An 18,614-nucleotide genomic window follows, 5' to 3' on the forward strand; every position below is an offset into this window, starting at 1 on the left:
AAAGTACAGCTGCCATTATTTATTTCATATTGTTACTTTAGATTTGCATTGGCCATTAAACTTGCATTAATAAAAAGTTTGCAAATTAATCGATTGGAACCCCAAACAGTACTATCATTTGGTAAAAATTCTCATTTCAGTTTCAGTCCTGTTATTCTCCCTTGATTTGTTTTTGATTTTTCAGTTATAATATTAGGTGTTACATGAGATATATTAGGTGTGACGTGATAATCTAGACATGATACAACTGCCATTTGTTAGCTTTGCTCATGCCTTCATATTTTGAAACGAGGTTACATATACCACTTTCTTTTAAAATGAATAATGTGAAATGAGAATAACAGAGATTTAAAAAAAGCATAAAATGTGCAACATGAGCACATTGATAGACCATCAATACAGATATCAAGAGAGATCTGCAAAGGTGTTTTATTAATAATTGAAGGACATAATGAAACAACAATGAAGAGCACACTTTTCTTAAGTGATCCTAAAATCTCTCCCAATAACAAGAAAATACAGAGATATTTAAAATGTATTCTTTGTTCAAAACAAAAGCAGACATGAACACAAACAAGTTATGAATATATTAAATAAGCAGTTTTACAAATGCAGTAAAATATTTTAATGATGCACTGTAGAATATAATAGTCTTTAAATGCCCAGATGTTTACACATTAATTAGCATTCTGTTTTGATGTAAAAAATGTAGCACTTGATGCCAAAATGAACTTAATGACTCCTCTTGTTATTTCATATGAAAGGGACATAGGAAATAAAGAATTAAATTTTTTAGCCATTTCTGCCTTTTTTAAAAACAAAATGCTTGGCAAAAAGCACATGGCTTCCAGAAATCAGCTATTTTTAAGTGAACTATGCATCAGAACAGAAACACCATCTTCTGACCCAAGTCAACGGTTCTGCAGTTCCACTGTATAGCATAATGATGATGCCTACGAAGATGTAGGCTACATCACACTATTATAGTTGTTGTTGTTATTTTTATTATTAAACATAAAATAGCCTTTGTTAATTTTATCACTAACTGTTAACTGTTTATATAATACAGTAAAACAGCAGTGATAGTGCTGTTTCCTTTCCTTTCCTATCACCAGTATATCTGTAGAATTCCAACCAGTGGGTTATTCCTAGCCCTGTGCTATCAGAACAGCTGGAATTCATGTAAGTCTCATGCAAAACATTCAAAGACTGCTTCTTCTAAGCACCAACTATTCCAACATTTGAGACAGGACATCACTTGGGTCCCACAGTTTTGGCTCTCAGGACACTTAAGATCTCTTGTACTAGTACTAAAGCACTTCTAATGTATTGGAGAAAGGATGGAAAGTAAAAGTTTTACTGTAAGTGCTGTAAGTCAGTGGTCCCCAACCATTCCGAGGCTGGGGACCGGCAGGGCATCGGGCCGCGCCCGCACGGACCGGCCACGCCCGCGGGCCACGCCCCCACATTGGGCCGCACCTGTGGGCCGCGCCCATGCATCGGGACGCGCCCGCGCGGGCCGCACCTGCACATCGGGCCGCACCCGCACCGCGCCCGCGCAGGCCGCACCCGCGCGGGCATCACCCGCGGGCCGCACCTGCGCATCAGGCCACGCCGCGCCCGCACGATGCGCGGCCCGGCCCTGATTCCCTCTCCCCGCCCTCCCGCAGTAAGAAGCTTCCCGGGCCGCGAGCTTGCGGCTTGGGAAGTTTTTTACTGCGGGGGGGGTGGGGAGAGGGAGCCGCAGCCCGGCACCATGGCCTTTGCGGCCTGGCACCGGGCCACGGCCCGCAGGTTGGGGACCACTGCTGTAAGTCATTTTGGTGACTTAATAAATCTATTACATAAATATTTGTTCTGACTTTGATGCCAGTGTAGTATCAGGCCCATTCCACACATGTTAGATAATTGAGGTTATGGACAATAAACTTGTTCTGTTTTTTTTCTTTCTAGTAAGCGGATTAGCAGATGATCTGGGTCTTTACTATAATTAGCACCTTTATAAGGAAAGAGAATCATTTAGCATGCTTCAGAGTCTATCCTTTTTCTGAGATACTCATGTCAAGGTAAAGGTCATCATTTAATAATTTACCAGTTATTCCCTCTTTCTGGACAAAAACTATTTGATTACTGTGTTCTTAGCCTTGATAATTTTTCAACTGGGATCGGTCTGTCTGTCTGCCTGTCTATCTGTCCACCCACCCACCCATCCATCCTCTCCAAAAAGGTGGCTTATAGTAAAAACCTGTAAGGGCCTGGATCTCTGATGCCAACTCAGTCCACCAGGCTGGAGCCAGGGCCAGGCATACTTCTCTGGGCCTGGGAAACACCAACATGGTATTTGCAGAGCTAGGAGCTCTTCAGAGAACGTATTATAAAACAGTGTACAGTGGATACCTTTGGAAGCTCTTCTGAACCTTCATGCCACATCCATGTTGATTCCTTATGTTAACTGTAGAAAGTATAGAACACCAATTCTGTATTAACATTACCAGTTAATGGTTTGTTTCTGGGCTTTTTTTGAAGTGCTGCTACTTCACTTGAATGTCCTTTGTGATTTGTGCCATAGCCAATGAAGACTGCATATGTAGTATGAGGGAGAGGAAAAAGCAGGTCTCTCTCCTTTTCTCTGCAACCAAAGACAACAGCCATACCCTAAATCTGCTGCATTTCAAGGCTGGGAGGCAGCAAAATTCCCAGGGTGAGAGATCAGAAGAACTTGACTTCCAGAACTTGACTTCCAGCTGATCACCTTCTGACATCCCCCCGCCCAAAAAAACTCTTGCTGAGTAGAGAGCAAAATTTCCCCAGCTGGAGTTCAGAAGTGAACTCTCAGTTGATTCCCATGACTGCACATGGACAAGTTGCAAACAGCCCATGAATTAACTACCTGTCTAATCCCCCCTGGCAAACAGGAACTGAACTGACAAGTGTTCAAGCATCTCTGCTTACAAATGAAGTGGCTATTCATTTTAATGAATTTTCCTGGAACTTAACTATTTTTCTTTAAAATAAATGTCCCACAATTTTTAAAACTAAAATGCCTAAAGTCTTGATGGCTCAAGTGATTTACAGGACAGAATTTGATCACCACTTACATTAAAATAACCCTGAGATATGCCTTTGTGGCACAGAACAAACACATTCATTCAGTACCAGAAACCCATTTCTGACAGGCACAAAAACAACATGTCACACTTGCATATTTCCTTCTCCCATTTCATCTTGAACATAAAATGATTTATTGTAGCACAAGTTTTCCATTTTGTTTCCCCACATTTAAAGTAATCTTTTAAACTACATATTTATATCCTTTCTAGATAACAGGTAAATCCATTACTGGTATATCTGCATATCCAATCCTAGTAGATCAAAATGGTTTTCTACTACTCCCTTAGAAATTTCTCAGCAGTTCCATACATAATGCTGATGCACGATCTCCACCTCTTTACAAAAATGCCATGCCAAATAATGATGATATACTAACCATTATCACAAAATAAAAATAGTCTGGGTCTGAAATGCATGATGGAATGTACAACTTATTGACAAGTATTGACATTTCATCAAAGCTAGGAATTCACAACAAAATAAAACTGGTGAACAAGTACTAAGAAGGGAAATATCTGGAACATATACTAAGAAGGGAAATATCTGGAACATATTTCACTGTATAATAAAAAGCTAAGGCCTAGGTGGGTGGGGCCAGCCTGATATTTGGACCAATCAGAAGGCATGAAGCACCTTCCGACTGGTCCAAAGATCGGACTGGTCTCGCCCCCAGGACTTGGGACCAATAAGGAGGAGGCACATTGACAATCTGGCAACATTGCAGCCTGTCCACCCCTGACTATTGCAGGGAGAGGTGGTCAGTAGAGCTGCCGAAGGGGGTGAGAACAGAGGCTTGGACAGGCCACACCAGACCTTTTCGCCCCAAGGCTGTCCTAACTGTCGCATCCAACAAATTCCCTCACTTTGCCTTAGACCATTGACAGAGCTGGCAAGTGGCTGGTGTGTGTGCTCCCTCCCTGCTCCCTTCAGGCCTGCTGTGAAGAAAGCCTCTAATAGCCGTTGACTGAGGCGAGGGAGGTGTTTCCAAGAGCAACCCAGGGGAGTCTGTGAGAGTCTGTGGGCGTACTTGTGCTTTCCTTTTAAGGGGGGAAGCTTTCCCCTTCTGCCAAACAGTTGGCTGACAGGAGGCCACAGAAAAGCCCCTTCTCACTTAAACTATTGCTGTGGCAAGCCTCGCTGCTGGAGGGCAGAAACAGCCAAGCAACCTACCACACAAGGTTGCTGTGCAGGTGAAACTGGATGCTGTTGCAGAGGTTCTTTTGCCTCCTGTTTCATCTGCACAACAACCCTGTGCAACAGGCCTCAAGTGTTCCAACTCCACAACAAACTGCGTGGGAGGCCTTAGATGTTTCTTCTCCACAACAACCCTATCCAAACTCCATAGCAGCATTTTTTGCCTTGGGAGCTGATCTTTATAGTCTGCAGATGAGCTGTAATTTCAGGAGCTCTTCTGGACCCACCTGGAGGTTGGTTACCTGGGCTGGAAATATTCCTGAAGGTTTGGAGGTAGGACTACAAAATTATACAATGCCTCTGAGTCCAGCCTCCAAAGTAGCCATTTTTGCCTAAAGAGCTGATTATTATAATCTAGAGATGAGCAGTGACCTAGAGACAATGGTAGAGGCTCACAGACTGTGGTTGGGGTAGAGTGGTGCAGGTGGGTCTTCCTAGGCTATGGGCTTTGGCAAGCCATTACCAGTACCAGGCAGACAAACAGACAGACAGACTAGTATCAGTCCTGCAAGTCTGGAAATTGCAGGAAGATCTAAATAAAGAATATTTACCGCCTGAAACTGTAAATAGTGAAGAAGTAAATGGCTGGAGAGACATGGGAACTGAATTTGGCCTGGTAAATAAAAAAACAGTTCTATGAACTCACATGCATGTGGCCCATAATTTTAAGTGAAGTTAGCTTTACAGGAATGTAGACAATGAGACTTTGGGGGAAACTAGGTGATCCACTTTTATTAGGCAACGACTTGGGACAACAGTTGCCAGCAGTAGGCCTCAGGCTTCAGAAGGGCAGACATCACCAACCAAGCAACTGTGGGAATTCTAGGGCCACGTGCATTCCTTTTGAAGGGATGCATGTAAGGGGAAAGATCTTCCCCTTCAGCCAAACTTCCTGGAGATGAGCTGTACTTCCAGGGGATTCTCAGACCCCACCGGGCATCCCTAAACCTCAATAGGAGACAGTGCTACACAGTCACCCCTACAAAGTAGTCATTTTTGCCTGGGGAGCTGATCTTTATAGTCTGGAGATGAGCAGCAATTCCAGGAAATCTCCAGGACCCACCTGGAGGTTGGCTGTCCCTGGTATGAACATATTCCTTGAGGTCTGGAAGTGCAACCTCAAAAGGGTGTAATGCCCCCGCAGTCACTGAGAACCTCCTGACCTATTTCAGTTCAAGAAAACATTGCAGAGAGGAGGTAAGGTTGCCAGATTGGTGTAGGTTCATATTCTAGAATTCCATACTACCTCAGTGTGCATAAACCTGATTAATGTCAAGACTGCTGTGCACAGAGAGACCTCCTCTTAGAGTTTCCATCTTCCAAGTGAGGCTCTCTACCCCACCTCCCTCACAGGGATTCTGCTATGGGGAGAGGAATGGAAGTCGATTGGAAACTTCTTTGAGACACCTGAGGCCTACTGGTGACTGCAGCCCATTCCCAGTTCTCTCAGACCTCTCACAGCCCCACATACCTCACAGGTTGTCTATTGTGGGAAGACAAAGGGAAAAGATGTTTGTTAACCTCTTCGAGGCTCCTTTGGGCAATAAAAAGCAGGGTACAAAAATTCAGCTCTTCTTCTAAGGAGCAACCATGAAAGCATATGGGCACATAACATTTTATCAACAGTAAAAAAAATGGAGACTGAAGGAACAGGGCAGACTCTTATGTACTGTGACTACCCCATGTGTATTAGGGCAGAGGGACATTTCGGTGTCTGTGGTCTAATTCCCACAAGAAGGGAAATGACGTTGAATGTAGAACTGGGACTGTAAGCCGTGACTTCTTTGGGTAGTAAAAAGAATGCAGAACTAGGAGGAATTGGTTGTTATGTAATCTCCCCTAAAGAAGAGTCTCCAGTCTGATTTTCTCTTCACATATCTGAAGACATGGCTCTGGAAAGCTCATCTGTAAGCATTGTGCCACAATTCCCAAAGGTCAGTCCTCTCCCACACTCAACGAACATTCCAAACTACAGGCTCTTTACACCCATCAGCCCACACCCATGCCCTCATTTGTCACCATGCCACCACAAACTCCCACACAACACACCCATTCAACCCCATGCCCTTACAGAATGGATAACTCCTCCCCTTCCTCTTCCTACCACCAAGCTCTAACGCCCATTACATTCCTGGATACAATGGGCCTTGCCCTTAATACACATCAAAGATTTATAAATTTTTAGAAGCAGTTACTAGAACCCATATGATAAGATTTAAGATGGAATGACAGAATGCTGACAGTATGGAATACATGTCAGAATTATATTTTTGAAATGTGTAGTCTGTAAATTTGTATAACTGTTACATAAAGCCAGGGCCACCTCTCACTGGTGTAGGTTCCAAGTCAGGTTGCAGACTAAATGCTACGCTCTTCAGTGCACCTTGAATGGATCCAATATGGTAGCAAAATTATAGCAGGCACACACCTCATCTCATGAGGCTGCAAGCCCAGCAGGATCCAAAGTGCCTGCGAGACAGTTTCTCTGCTTTGACCCAGGCAGCCCTGGAACAAGCAAAAAATGGGAGGCACAAACCAAACCAGCTGGCATCTACACTGATGCCTGAGATTTTAGGTTTCTTGGGTAATAAACTAGCCCCCCAAAACTGGAAAGGCCAGATAGAACCAGCAATACTCCATTTTCTTAGTTGCTAGAATCACAAATGCTTAGAGATTTTCTGATAAACATAACAGAACTGTCTAAATTTAACCCTAAGCATTTCTTTAAATATTTGCTAAAATGAAGAATATTATGACCAATTTCTGTTTGGACAGTCCAATGTTTCATTTAAGATTCAAGAACTTTGAACAAGACTGAATTCTCATACAAATAACACAATAAGCTTAAAAGCTTTATTTTTCCAGTTTGCTAAATGATATTGTCTTCCCAAAAACTACTCTTTGTCCACCTACCTGGAGAGATGAGGTGTGTGGCAAAGAGAGACAGGGCTTTTGCAGCGATGGCACTGATATTGGTCTTCCCCTTGAGTCTTGCATGGCATGTACCTTATTGTCTTTAGATGTGAGGTGTATACATTTCTTTTTCCCAGGGTTTGAATTAAAGAGCTCAATTGCATTTAAGGGTTTTTAATGATCTGCTTTTAGCGTGTGTTAGGAAAACTGTTTTTAGGCTGCTGAATTTTGTTTGTGCTATTTTTATTCCTCTGGCTTTTTAAAAACTTGTTATATTATTTATCATTCCTATGTTTTAAAATTTTATTGTTTCTACTTTTAAACAGATACATTGGTTAAAAATTACAAAATATTTTTTTCTAATTTTTGAACAATAAAATCTAAACTATCATTTCAATTTTCAGTTTTTAGAAGCAATTATAAGATGCACTCACAGTATAAAGCATTTTCCCAAATGTCTGAAGTTACCATAAATATTATCATCTATTCTTTCTGTACTGTGTTTCCCCCCCACTCATATCACAGGCAATTGCTCAAACCACAAGCAGTGGTTAACAATGCCACCCTTTTACTCATTTAAGTAAGAACTCATTTAAGTAATCAGCATCTTATATATAATACATATAAAATACTGGTTGGTGTAGACTGGCAAGGACATTAGGTTTATAGAAATGTACATGTGGCAATTAATCTACAGTACTAAAGCTAGTTCCCCCCACTACTCTTGCCAAGTCTACCCCCCAAGAGGATTCATATAAATTTTGAGCTGCATAAAAGGAAACAATCTTCTATACGGCAAACAATCTTGCCTTGCAGGGGGATATTGATCACCTAATGAGGACACTGACAACCATAATTTGGCATAAAATATTTGGACACAGCTTTTATTCAACATTTAGGGTGGCAAGCGTGGGAAGAGGATCTTGCCCTCTTGTGGTCAGCTGACCACTAGGTAGCCCACAGGAGTCTGTTCCTCAATGGATTGCATTGGCTATCCAGCCCAAAATCCCAGACATAATGGCAGGCTGAAAAGGGAGGGAGAGGCAACATGGAGTAATCCCCCTGGGCATCAGCCTCGGTTGAGTTCTCCCGCCCCCAAGAATTGCTAGACTTCACAAAGTGGATCACTGCTTCGTCCACACACTATCTCACAAGGTCAACCCACTCTGGGAACCAAATACGATGTTCCAAAAGCACAGATCAGGATATTGTCACTCGTGGAAGTCTTGTCTGGACAATGGCCAAATCTCTCAGGATTGCTTGTTTCGGGATATTGCCTACAGTCTCTGTTATCCTGTTCTCAACAAGTTGAATTAACAGCATATATGGGGGATCCCTTGCACGGAACAGCTTTCAACAGCATATCCATGAACAACCTCCAGTGCATTCCACAGTGACCTTGCCAGGTAATTCAACTATGACCTCGCAATCTCAGGCAATCACTCCAGTCAAATGGTGCAGCCTAGTTGGCAACCCAAAGCACTATGCTGTGTCCTAGTATCCATATGGCCTGGACAGGGGGAGGTAAATCTGTGAAAATAAAATTCAGAGAAGGAGATCCCTCCTAACAAAGTACCTATAATCCGATGCCTGCCATCATCCCAGAGACTTGATTCCGTCTACCGATGACCTTGCCATAGCAGCCTGGGTTCCTGTGCCAATACGGAATGAGTGAATCCCATATTGCTCAGCCAGGATTCCAAGCTTGTACTGAGCCAACCTCATGACTACGACTAACTGGTTTTGAGACCAGCATGTATGAAAAGCGGTCCTTTGACGTTTGGGCCAACACACAAGTACATTCACATACAGTGAACCAGACAGATTTCCTCACCAGAGGCTACTGGTAATATCGCTGCTGCCCCCATCCCCATTTGGTCAGCTTTTGATTGCCACAACCAAATGTACAGCCCCTGGTCACTGACTTGTATATGCTGCAGAGTCTTGATCGATCTCCGGGAGTCATTCTAGAAGATGAAACCACCTCACTGCACCTAAATGTGATGGTAAAACTGCTGAAATACTGTGGTTTTAAATTCTTAATCCCAAATCCCTGGTAGTATATTCAACATGTCATGTAAAACCTGTATAGAAACTCGTTTCCTGCTATCTAATTTGGGAGGGGGCTGACCATTTCCATCCAGCTATAGCCCTATGTGCCAAGAAGGAGGTAGCAGGGTCCCACCAATTCTGCATCTTACAGAAAGAAAAATGACAGCACCACCAGTATGGCCACAGGATACCCCTAAAGTATGGTGCTGTTCCCAGGTTTGCTGTTTCATGCAAATGCATGAAATAATATAAAACAAAATCCTCCACTGGTGGTAGGGGGTGGGGATAACCCCATGACATTGAAAATTTGATGTATCTCTTGAGTGCTTTTGAATAGGCCTGCTGTATAGCTGGGACCGAGGACAAAGTCACTGCTTGCTAGAGGGTATGTTGGCAAGTTTCCACAGCTCCTATCTTCTGGTCCGGCGTCAGTTTCACTGTGAGAGCCAAAGCCTGAAACCAATATTCCTGGAGTGGAGACAAGGCATACTCTACTTCATTACACCCCCAGGCATATGTCTAGCAGTGTTCGAAATGGCACCAATGGTGTTGGCACATGCCCCTATTGAATTCCCAACAGGTGCCCCACCCATCCTTCCTACCCATGGACTTACATTTGTCTTGTTCTGTCCTCCTGACATATAGGCCCACTTTCATGTACTAGGCATCATGGTTCTTTAAGTCTCACCTTGCTTGGATATTGTTTGAAGACTTGTGAGCCTACTTGTCATACGCCATGGCCTCTGCATCCCCAAAAAGTGCTTTGGCCTCCAAGACATTTGGTAAGTGATTCCCCAAATGCCAACTCCTTTCTGGGTAAGCACTGGAACAAGGCGTAGAAATTCTGCATAACCCCTTAACCAGTTAGTGAAGGAGTGATCATTTTGTACTGCTGTAAAGCCTTTTTTAATCCCTTTTGGACACTATTTTTGGGATGTCTTCATCTGGTCACACCATGTTAAATATGTTGACATAATACCCATCAAAGGTCCTCTTGCATATTTCCCTAGTAAGGTGAGTACCAAGTGGGCTTTTCCCAGCTGCATAACCCAAAGGGGGCTTCGTGGACTAACCAGCCCCCAACTTTGGAGCAGTAGCAGGATTCCTGCTCTCCATCCATACCTGTGGTCCCATAGCATAACCCCAAGCTTAGTCAGCCAAACATTGACCCTCAGGTCCTGCAGACAAAGCCCTGCAGCATGTCTACCGTCCCTTTTCCCTCAAAAAATATTGTTGGGCTTCCCAGTCGTTGCAAGGTGGTTGGGCCAGGAAAAAATGCTCTTCCCATCAAGCGACATGTCTTCGAGTACCTTGAGAGGGAAACGAGGCCAAGCAATGTCAGGCCATCCTTTGAAGAGACACCTGGCTTGGCCACACATCTTGTTACGGTGCCAACACATGCGCTGCCCAGAGAATGCTGGGAGTTCTCTCCCACCAGCCAGGTCCCTGTCAGTGTTCCTCCCCCGCAGTGGCAATGGCCTCTGTAGATAGGTCTTGGGGGCTTTTTAACATATATTGTTAACATTAAGGAAAATGCAATATTACGTCTAGTGAAATCCAACCTTTAATACAATGCTAAAATAGTTAACTTTATTTTTTATTCTATCTAACAGGTTCCTCTGAAATTTATCCAGGCCATTTCTTTTACTTTGAAAAAATAATTTCACAAAATCATCTTTGCACTGGTACATTACAATGGATTTTTTTAAACAGGTTCTTTTTATATACAAAAATATATTAACATTTGATTAGAAGAAATGAAACAGTAATTGAAAATTGAAATCCCAAGAATTGAAAATTTCCTATATCAGCAGTACCACCCAACAGCCCTCTGTGGAGTAATGATGACATTGTAAAGAAACTTATTTCTTTAAAAGAAGGTTGAGGGGATTTGCTGTGTATATCCATATCAAAATTCAAAACCAAATGTTAGGGAATAGTTTCCATTAAGCCCAACTAAAATAAAACAATGATAAAAGCTGTTTATCTGTTTTGTTGTTCATTTATTTTTAAGTTTTTCTTTCTTTCATGGACAATTTGCTAGAAATCATTGTGTAATACAATTATTCTTACGTATTTTAAGACTTTATACATACAATACATATATAGGTTGTGTATATGTAATTAAAAACCCTTGAATGGCTAGCAAATCATCTCATAATTGCAGCATACATAGTTCACTAAAATACATATTTCTAAACAAACTTATCCTGTCAGAAGAAGCCTCTTGGCTCCAAAAAAGTATTCACAGAGAACAGATGGAATGATCTGTTAGCAAGGAAGGGATTGGTGGGCAAAAACAACCAGGTAGATCAGACTAGCAAGGGAGAAACGTGGCATTACCCAAGACTAATCCTTCCCAGAGATGCTGTCTCACAAATACATTTTCCTATTCAGATTCTTGGTTATGAGTATCACGGAAGAAAGTTGTACTTCGTTTACTGTTTCAGATATATACAAGCACTTGAATAAATCATTTGTTTTAAATACCACTTAATGATAGATGGAGGTTGAGTATTACAATTTATTGTGGTAACTTCTTTTAAATAAGAGAGACAACGGCTGAGATCCTGAGGTCTGCTTAGACTCATGTAAAGGTTTTACTAGCACATTCATATTCTGCAACATCTTAATCTATGGTGATGGGGAGAAGTCCAGGATGAGGACTCAGAATCAATGTCACCCTCTGCTGCCCCCACTGTGAGATGGGAGGGAGCCATTGCTGAACCCAGGAGCTATCTGCAGGAGCCCCAGAGTGGGAAGAAGTGAATGGTATCAGGAACCTGCTCATCTTATATATTTATCAAAATAGTTATATCCTGCCTTTCCACTTGGTTCAAGGAAGCTTATAATAATAGTCAGAACATCCCCAGTCTCCAAAACCCTCTTCCTTTAAAAGATGCCCACCATTCACATACTCTCTAAAGTGCTGGCAAACAATCAAGCCTTGGAATGTCTCCTGAAGATCTCCAAGGAGGGGCCCCTTTTCATGTCTTCAGAGTCCATAAAGTTAGAGCTACTGTGGAAAAGATCCAAGCTCTGGCTAGTGCCAGACAGGCCACCCCAAGTGGTGTAATAGCCAATGAACGGCTGGCTGATTACCATAGTTGGCGCACAGTGACACATGGAAGGAGAAGATTCCCCCCATCAGGATGGCAGAACTGTAGGTGGTTGGGCATCCTCCAGCTGCCCCTGATGCCCACTGGCTCTGCTGACATTCTTTATTTTTTCTTTGAACATCTTATGTTCCACTCTGTTTCAAAAACATTTGACTATGTGCCATTGGTGTCTTTTAAACTTTGCCCTAGTTTTTTGAGAGCCACTTTTTTGTATGTAGTTCCTATGTGGGTGGGATAAAGTTTAAAATAATCCAGTCACCAGGGCAGTGTGCCAATGCCTAGAACGGAACAAAAGCAACAGACTAGCTCCTGCCAAACCTTCCCTGATTGGGATTCTAGTCAGGGCTATGAGTTATAGAAACATGGAAATATTTAAATTTTTAAATCTTTGTATATGTTTTAATGTTGTTGCCCACACTGAGCTCTTGGAAAGGTGGAATACAAATAAAAATTATTATAATATTATCATTATTAAATACTCGTAATAAAGCCCGCTGTAAAAAAAATACAGTGGGCGCTAGCCGTCCCCAACCACCTTGGCAGTGCTGCCTGGGTGGTTGGGAAGGGCTGGGCCCACCCAAACTTTGCCTCCCCTGGGGAGAATGCTCCCCAGGGCCCAGGGAGGGCCAGGGCCGGCTCTGAGAGCCAGGGATCTGGCTCCCAGAGGCCAGGGGAGTCACAACCCCCTCCCCAAGGGAAAAGGCAACCTGGGGCATGGGGAGGGGTTGTTTTTGGTTGGGAGGAGGGAAAGCACTCCTGAATGCCGGGGAGGATGATTGGCCTGGGGAGCGGGTTTCTTCCCCCCCGGATGCAAAAAAGCTCTCCAGGCCCCCAGGAGAGCGATCCGTGGCCCAGTGAGCCACGGATCATCCTCCCCAATGCCTGGGGACTGAGTTTCTTCCCCCCAGATGTAAAACCGCTCCCCAGGCCCCAGGGAGGGTGATCCACGGCCCAGCGAGCCGTGGATCGTCTTCCCCGGGGCCTGGGGAGCGTTTTTCCTCCCCCCAGCAAGCGAAAACGCTCCCAAGGCCCTGGGGAGGGCGCTGGGCAGCTCAGTGAGCCGGCCAGCGGCCTCCCCGGGGTCTGGGGAGCCGTTTTTGGGTAGATGGCGGGGCCAGCGGGCCTACCTTTGCTCTCAGCAGCCAGTAGAGGATTGGCCGCCATGGAGTGAAGGTTAGCCTTCATGGGGGGTGAGGTGGGTTGGAAGGCGCTTCGCGCCTCCCAAGTGGTTGTTAGCCGGCCAAACAGCCAATCATCAGCCGCACGCAGCGCGGCTGCTGATTGGCAGTTTGGGGCTGGACTGACAAGCGGAGGGCCCAATTGGGAAGCACTTCGCACCTCCCGATTGGGCCCTCCACTTGTCAGTCCAGGAGAAGGGGTCTATTGGCACCCTTCCTCATCCCGGACAGGGCCCGCCCTCGGGGCCCTTACTACTTTATTTATTCCGCTCCGCTAGGAGCGGTTAAAGATTAGTACCTCATGGGGGGTACTCTTGGAAAAATGGCTTCCATTTGGCCAGGATATTTAAAGAACAAGCCAATGTTCATCATAGATTCAAAGGAATTGTACAGTTCTTTAGATACAGGTTAGTACTGCTGCTGTCCTGACTTGAATAGCCCAGGCCAGTCCGATCTCATCAGATCATGGAAGCTAAATGGGATTGTCCCTGGCAAGTAATTGGATGGGAGACCTCCAAGTAATACCAGGTCATGACACAGATGCAGGCAATGGCAAATCACCTTTGGATGTCTCTTATCTGTCATGTGAATTAAACAAATATAATAAATAAAATATAAAAAATATACATGCAAATGCCAAATAGAATACTACAGTGAATATTAGGATATCTTTCCTGTTTTGTCCATCTAAATCACTCTTCAATTAAACACTTCAAAAGTTTGGTTAATTTCTGAGTAGCATTTTAAATTCTACAGAACTACATAGAATTTTATTAGAGAAAATTTTATTAGAGAAAATTGACCAATTTGCTTAGCTAACAGAATTTAGGAAAAGGCTTTGAGTATATTCTTTTCACTTTCTAGCTGAGAACATAGATTTGGTTCCTGAAAAGTGACTTCTGTTGCTTAGTATAAACAAACTGTTGTGTTTAGTAAGGATCAGACCTTTCGTTGTAAACTGCACTATAATACAACCATTCCCTGAAAATAAGACAATGTCTCATATTTATTTTTCCTCAAGAAGACACACTATGGCATATTTTCAGGGGGTGTCTTATTGGTATTTAGAAAACTCAATGCCATGAACAGAAGTGTTTGTGTGGAGTGAGAGAGACTGGGGTGGCCAGCGCCATGGAGGGGTGGAGTGCTGATGCTGCCGGTGTACCAGCCGGTGCACACACGCAGACACAGAGCTCTATGCCCACATGTGGGTGCTGGCTGGCATGCTGGTACAGGCTTCGTCCTTCCCACCAGGAGAGCAACACCCAAAAGGGCCAGGGGAGAGAAGTGGGTGCACGGCAGGGGAAGGGAGGAAAAAAGCAGGGTAGGGGTGGAAATATGCCAGGTGTGCTTAGGGTTGGTGCCCGGGAGGATGCCTGGCTGGCTGCAGGCACCTAAGTCTTCGGCCAAGCATCAGCTGGTGTGTTGCTGCCGGTTGTCCCTGGTTACAAAAAATGCCCTTCTCACCGCTTCACTGTCATGGCCCTGTCTCCAGAGGGTGCCTCTGCACCACGGCCTGAGCTCATTCTGCCAGCTCCCTCGGAGGAAGAAGTGGAGGAGCTGGAGCAAAGCAGCAGGGTGCTGCTTAGAGAAGCAAATCCCAATAGGGAGCCACAACCAGGTCCCAGCCGGACAAACACCATGCCCTCTGCACCAGCATTACCTCAGCCTGCAGCAACACCCCTGAACAGCCCAGACTCATCTCCAGAGCGCAGGAGGGAATGCAGGAGGACAACGTTGGCAACACGCAGGCAAAGTGCTTGGGTAGACTACAGCAACAGCTTAGGTTGGGCTCAGGTGGGGCTCATTCATCGGAGGCAGGCTGAGTGCCATGTGCAGCCACTTGGTGTGACAGCTCAGCTTGTTCTTAAGCACAGCCAAGGTGCTTCCCAGTGTGGCTGCAACTTTGTGCATATGTCCACCCGCTGCCTTGACTGGTTTCCTGCTCCCTGACGCTTCGGCGAAGCTCTGCTTGACTGATTCCCGGCTTGACCCTGCTTCACCCGACTAGACTATGCTTTGATTGAATGCTCCACAGATTCCCGGCTTAACCTTGGTAAAGATAAACGACAACTCTTTTGGTTCTCCACTAGCAATTCCTGATAAGACCCAGACTGGACTTTTGACTACTCTCTGGTACGCACTTTGAACTTGCTTGACTTTGTAACCGTGCTTGCTCTTGCGCTAGCCCTGCGTGTGTCAGGCTAGGGCAGCACACTCACCTCTCCTGCTTCGGCTGCTGGGAGCAAGCTGGGATTGCTGCCACTGCACTGAGGAGGAGGGGGTGGTGTGCACTGGAATTTGCCATGAGGGAGAGAGGGAGGGTGGGTGGCTCTTCCTTTTGTCTCCTCTTGGCTGGGATTTTCTGCCCGCTCTTTTGAAGAGAGGAGAGAGAAACACCCCCAAGTCAGGGCAGATTTCCAGCCTTGTGGCTGGGGGGGAGAGACCAATAGTGCTGAGTAAAAAGTCAGCCTCAGCTTTACTTCTATGGTGTATATTGTGCAAACACTTAGAAATCCTGCTATGGCTTATGGGTATGTCTTATTTACGGGGTATGGCTTATGTTGCACAAATGCTTAGAAATCCTGCTATGGCTTATTTTATGGGTATGTCTTATTTTCGGGGAAACATGGTATTAAGAAAGGAGAAACAGTAGCCTTCCTGGTATTCCAGCCATGGTTTCTTCTTATTACAGCAGTCTCCATAATATTTATACATTGCAATTCTAGCCTGTTATAAACCCACCATGCAAGCAGGTATAGGGAAATGGCATAGAGCGGTGGTCCCCAACCACCGGGCCCTGGCACTGGACTGCAGCTCCCTCTCCCCGCCCCCGCCGCCCGTAAGAAACTTCCCAGGCCACAAGTAAATCGGCCACAAAAGCAGCCGATTAGCTTGCGGCCCGGCAAGCTTCTTTTTGTGGGAGAGGGGGAGAGGGAAGCAGGGCCACGCATGCATGGCCCGGCCGGGTGATTGCCCTCCCCGCCGGTCCGCAGCCTCGAGAAGGTTACGGACTACTGGCATAGTTATAAAGTAAAAAGAAAACCAAAGTCTTAGGTGCTAGATTTAAATAACAGAGGTATTTAAATGCAAGAGACATTAAGTGATGGTTTGCCATTGCCTCTCTCTGCAAACTGACCCTGGACTTCCTTGGTAGTCTCCCATCCACAGTGCTTAGCTTCTGAGATCTGATAAGATAGGGCTAGCCTGTGCCATCTAGGACAGGGAACAAAGGCAGCAGACCATTTAATATAAGGTCAAAAGGTAAAGGTATCCCCTGTGCAAGCACAGAGTCATGTCTGACCCTTGGGGTAACGCCCTCCAGCGTTTTCATGGCAGACTCAATACGGGGTGGTTTGCCAGTGCCTTCCCCAGTCATTACCGCTTACCCCCCAGCAAGCTGGGTACTCATTTTAACGACTGAACTCCCAGCATCATGGGCAGAGCTTTCAGACTGCATGTCTACTGCCTTACCACTCTGCGCCACAAGAGGCTCTTCATATAAGGTATCCATGCCTATTGAGCAACCACTGTTACACTTTGTCCCAGGTAAATTCTCCTATTTTGAAATAAGCCTTCGTTAATTTAAAGTGCTTCAATAGCCAAAGCTGGGGAAATCTTCCATAAAAGGGATAATTTTCTGAAAAGAATGATACTTTGTATGCCTGTTTTTGAGAGAGGAAAAGAGCGCTTCACTGGAGGCTTAGTACTTCTGTAAACATTCATGATTGAAAAAGCCAAGTAATAGTAATGTTTCACTAAATCTTAAATAAGTGTTAGCTGAACCTTTAAATGGTTTAATTGGAATAACTTTTAAAAATTGATGTTAATGAAGAACAGAATCTCATTCTTATGTTATCATAATGGATTGGTTAATAAAGATTTTTTTAATGTTGTGTGCTATATTATATTTATATTTCAGTAATTTATTTTCTACAGAATTCATATAAAATGGAGCATTTGGCACCAATTCAGTCAGTTAACCAAAAGACTGAACATTCCTTCAGATGGCATATCAGTTCTTAACACAACACTTCCCCCCATCTGCCATTGTCTGACACCTGTAAATAGAATATACGGCCAGGCGACAAGTATATTGATTTTCTTTAAACAAAGACAGCACAGTACAATTATTTCTATTGTTTAAAAAACCAGCTTTGGCTTTGGTCACCTTGACAAGAGAATTGTCAACATTCCATATGGCTTGCAAAATTTAGGAATGATTGAAATGATGCTCTGTATAGCTATGTAGCATGTTTCTCCAACTCAGTCAAGAGGTACATAAATTCATAGGGACCTTGCTGCATCAGGACAAAGTCAGCCTTGTCTGCTAATCTAACAATGGCCAGCCAGAAAGACCTTGGGAAGTTTATATTCAGATGAAGGTGATAAAAGAAGTTTTCAATCTTTTGTGTCCAGAATCCTACACTCAGCAGTATTTAGCCTCTGAATATGGTTTGGGAAGGAGCTTTTATCCCAGGTTCCCAAAAATGTAGACCTAGACAATATATAGGGCTGTTGTGCTGCCTTTGTGATACACGTTGTTTATAAAATATCTTGTATCTGCTGTGCTTTACATTCCATAGGTGATGTAATTCACTATCAGGAATCCATTGAAGAGCAGTATGATCCTAGTAGTAGGGATGAGTTTCAGTTAGTGAATCTTGATAAAAGATATGGTGTACAAGCTGTTCAAGTGCCTAGACCACAACGTCTAGATGCGAACTATTGTCAGGATGGGGTACAGTGATTGCATCATCTCAGTGCTAAAATATCTGCACTGGCTACCCATTAATTTCTAGGTAGGGTTCAAAGTGTCCCCCCCCATAACTTTAAAGCCCCAAATAACTTGGAACAGGGTAACTGAATGATAACTTCCTCCTATGCTGCCCACTCTGCTAGTTAAATGCTGTGTCACAAACCCTGGCCTCTATGCCCTGCCTTCAGATACGAGGCAGGTGGCAATTAGAGACTTTTTCAGTGGTGGTATGGAATCCTCTTCCCTTTGCAACTTGTGGGTAGAGTTTAAATGTGCAAGAAATCAGAG

General features: G+C 44.2%; 1 protein-coding gene across 11 annotated transcripts in view; it reads right to left on the minus strand.

Moving 5' to 3' along the window:
• TENM2 (teneurin transmembrane protein 2) overlaps nt 1-18,614 on the minus strand; it is a 1,331,635-nt gene that overhangs the window by 1,034,404 nt on the left and 278,617 nt on the right. The gene's annotated exons all lie outside the window — the stretch shown is intronic.

Source organism: Paroedura picta, chromosome 3 (genome assembly GCF_049243985.1).
Source record: "Paroedura picta isolate Pp20150507F chromosome 3, Ppicta_v3.0, whole genome shotgun sequence".
Lineage (NCBI taxonomy): Eukaryota > Metazoa > Chordata > Lepidosauria > Squamata > Gekkonidae > Paroedura > Paroedura picta.